We start from the raw sequence: 4,186 nt of genomic DNA on the forward strand, positions 1-4,186 counted from the left end.
GAGCAAGAGGAAAAGAAATAGGAGATCAGGACCTAGGGGCAAGGAGGGCAGGGGCTGAGAATCATTCCAGCTGCTGCTGTGTGGAGAGGAAACTGTGGGGGTACATAGGGGTTGGCTGCCTCATTGGGCCAGAAACATCGAGTCAGGCCCATGGGGCCTTGGATATAAAATATTGGCCTTCAACGAACATCTCTTGAGTAAGTGAATTGAATGTCTGGGACTCGGGTCAGCTGACGGTCTGTGAAAAGATAAGGGAGAACGGGGACAAGGGGACATGGTCCTCAGGAAGTTGGGACTGTGGCTAATAGATCAGCCAGGTAGAAGGAAGAAGGGGGTGTGGTAGGGAATCTAGCTGGCGAGGAAGCCAGCAAAGCCCACTCAGGCGCCTGCCTTCAGGCAGATGGTGTTGGCCCTCCTCCCAAACACTTTCCACTCACCAAATCCTCACTGAGCTCCTATTGTGTAGCAGGGGCCTTGAACACGGGACAGTAAACAAGACAATCAAGAGCCTGCCACTTAGTGGGGCATATGGTCAAGCAATTATATAAATAAGAAATAAAGTAACCAGGGGTTATAGTAAGTGCTGTGAAGGGTAGTGCTAATATAAAATAATTGGAGCCCTGGCCGGTGTGGCTCAGTTGGTTGGATTGTCGTCTTGTACACGGAAAGGTCGTGGGTTTGAACTGAAAGGTCATGGGCTTGATTCCAGGTCAGGGCACATACTTAGGTTTGGGGTTCAGTCCCCAGTTGGGGCACATATGAGACATGAGAGGCAATAGATCCGTGTTTCTTTCTCTCTCAAAAAAAAAAAAAATTCAACGAATGTATTCTCAGACGAGGGAAGAGAAAAATAAAAATTGATTGATTGATTGGAAAGGTCTCTAAGGAGACGATAGTTCAGGTGAACCTGACCAAAGACCCAACCACCCAAAGCATGGTGGGAAGACAAGTATTTCAGACAGAGGAGGCCCGGAGTGGGGGAAATCCAAAGTGGGTCTAAGAACCAGAGGGAGAACCCCATGGGTTAGAAAGTTCATCAGGGGTCTTGGCCTTCCTGCCCTGTGGTCAGGACTGTGAAGGAAGGAGCGGGAGTGCAGCTGCCAGGATGCTGCGCGTAGCAGCTACAGGTGAGTCCTGAGCTCAGGGAATGCTCACTCCCCAGAGAGACCCCAGGTAACCAGCAGTTCCTGGACTCGCTCATAACTTCAAAGAGCACCCATAACCCTTGTTAAGTGGTCCAAGCTTTTAAATAAAGTTTATACCTGAGAATGTGATAGGAAGGCGGAGGGGCTTGCTTACTGTGTTAGTTCTTTGTGAGAATTTCATTTCAGCTTAAATACGGAAAGAGAGAATAAAAATACTGTATTCCTTCCAGGTATCTCCCCCTAAAATAAAGAATGCTATGCCCATATACCCATATTTTTAGCTCAATTCTTGGGTTAAAGTAGAAAACAGAAAAACAAAATCCATGCAAATACCCATTAAAATGCTTTGCCATACATTGTTTAAAATTACACAAACATGCCAGTTCAATTCCAGCTAATATGAAAAATGTATAATTGAATTTATAATATCCCACTAAGGGAAAGATCCTACTTCTTCTTCTCAAAAATAATAGGAAAAACATGCTAGAACTCTTGTAGATAATAAACGCAGGCAAACAAGAAAAATCAAATCCTCTCTTAATAATTCTGAAGTAACGTTGGCAGCATCTGCCCAACTCCCAATACTTCTGGGGTTTCTCCTCTAGAAACCCCAGAAGCCCCACTCCTACCATGTCCACAGGGGGACACCTGACCCCAGCTGGACCAATGAAACTTTCACCAGGAATTTGGATTTCAGCTGACAGACAGTTTGTGAGTCTTGCTGGTGGGTGGAATGAGGGCTAGATCTACCCAGTAGCTCCCACGCAGCCATGTCCTGCCATATGCCCCTCGGTGTCTGTTACTCTAATCACCTCGTCTGTGGTATTTTGTTATAGCAGCCACATTGACTAGGACACCACCTCTTCCTCAACACTGAGCAGAGGGGGCTCTTCTATGATGCCAGTGGCCCAGTAGCACCCCCTGAAAGCCTCCTGAACACGCACAGCATACTGCAGAGGACAGCAGTCACCAGCATCCCAAGAGATATGAGCAGGAAGGTTCTTTGGGACCCAAAACCTGACCAACTCTCAACCCTTAGCCACCTCACTACCAGGATCCAGAAGCTGACGGAATTCATGCCAGTCCCTCTGGGCATCCAGCCAGCCTCCTCTGGTGCATTCCTGCTGCTTTCTTGCTGGCCAGAGGAAGCCCCATTTGGCAAAAGGACAGCCTTGGCTGCAGGAGGCACAACCCAAGACTGAGTGGCCAAGGACAACTGGCCCCTCCTGACTTGTCCCCCAAGGCTGTCCTGCTGGGATATGAGGAAAGTGCCAGACAGGCCCCCATCGGTTGTTGGGGACTGGATGACCCCAGCCCCTTCCTCCAACCAGGCTGCAATCACCCAGGATAACACAGAGACTCCTCTCCTCTCTTTTCTCTTCCTTTATATCAGTTGACGCATTGCCTCCCTGAAGCTCACAAAATTCCATTGTGTTTCCATTCATGCGGGAAGACCGCCATGATCATTAAGATGGAAGATACAGACAGCAAAGCACATTTTCATCTTGTTTGCTTGTTTTAATAGTGAAAGCTTAGTTCCTCAAAATCTGATTTTTATGTGTTTTTAAAAATATTTTTTAATTGATTTCAGAGAGGAAGGGAAAAGGCGAAAGAGATAGAAGCATCAATGGTGAGAGAGAATCATTGATCAGCTGCCTCCTGCACACCCCACACTGGAGATTGAGCCCGCAACCTGGGCATGTGCCCTGACCAGGAATCAAACCGTGACCTCTTGGTTCATAGGTTGACACTCAACCACTGAGCCATGCCAGCTGGGCATATATATTTTTTAATGTCTGAAATTTATAGTTCTTTCTCTCTCTCTTAGAAATACATCATGCTCTGTGCCCTCTGGAGTTACCTCCTGAAGAGTCTTTAAGAAACTACAACAAAAAAACACCTTGGCTGGTTTTGCTCAGTGGTTAGAGTGTTGGTCCATGGATCAAGGGTCGCAGGTTTGATTTCCAGAAAAGAGCATGTATCTCAGTTGCAGGTTTGATCCCTGGCCTTGGTTGGGGCATGTATGGGAGGCAACCAATCGATGTGGTTCTCTCACATCTCTCTCTCTCTCTCTCTCTCTCTCAACCTCCCCCTCTCTCCAGTCTTCCTTCTACTCTCTCTAAAAATCAATGGAAAAAATATCATCAGATGGGGATTGAAACACACACATACAATCCTCTCTCTCTCTCCTTCTTGACTTCCTAGTTCCCTAGTGCATCTCTGACTCATCTCCCTCCTCCCAAGTCCTTAATACCCTCCCTTCCTACCCTCAGTACCCAACTGACATCATTTTCTCTCTTCACAAGCCAAGCTCTCCTGAGAAGCAGATCTGGGGCCAGCCTGGGGACACCTCCACCTGGTGTCCCATGGGTCTCCACACCACAAACCCAACCATCCCTTGCCCAAACCAATGCCTGGTCTCCTTCCCTCTCAGGAACCTCACATGTGGCTCCCAAGCTTGGGCTCCTCCTGGAGAGCATCACTGAGCCCTGTCACACCAACCTCCCCAACGTCTCTGGCTTCTGTCCCCTCCTTGACGCACCCAATCATGTCCTCACTTCCTCTTGTCTGAACTTGTCTGGGCCAAGTCACTCTACTTTCTCGAGCTTTAGTTATTCCCCCTGCAAGAATGGGTATAATAATGCTCACTGCTATGGGAGGATGAACTGTGGAAACATATAAATCACTTAGCACAGTGCTCAGCATGGACCAAACAAATGTTAATTCATCCCTCCTTCCCCCACTTCTTCAGCCCTGTTCTCCATCGTGTGGTTTATCCTCTCGAGACAAATCTGATTTCTAGAGCCATAGTTTGCCAAACACACCCTGCAATTTTCTGCTTCCAATCATCCAGCTGCAAGAGTATTGAGTGTCTTTTTTCCATCTTAAACCAAGTTGATACTGTATAAAATTATCTGCTTATTTTGATTTATCTAAAATATGCCGATCAGGAGGATACCTGAATTTTTAAAAATAATTATGATTTCTTAAGGCTTGTCTCAGGAAGTTTTTATAAAACAAAGTAGAAAGAACTCATTCCC

The sequence above is a fragment of the Myotis yumanensis genome, unplaced genomic scaffold, assembly GCF_028538775.1.
Source record: "Myotis yumanensis isolate MYYU_CA2020_CCGP unplaced genomic scaffold, mMyoYum1.0.hap1 SCAF_13, whole genome shotgun sequence".
Lineage (NCBI taxonomy): Eukaryota > Metazoa > Chordata > Mammalia > Chiroptera > Vespertilionidae > Myotis > Myotis yumanensis.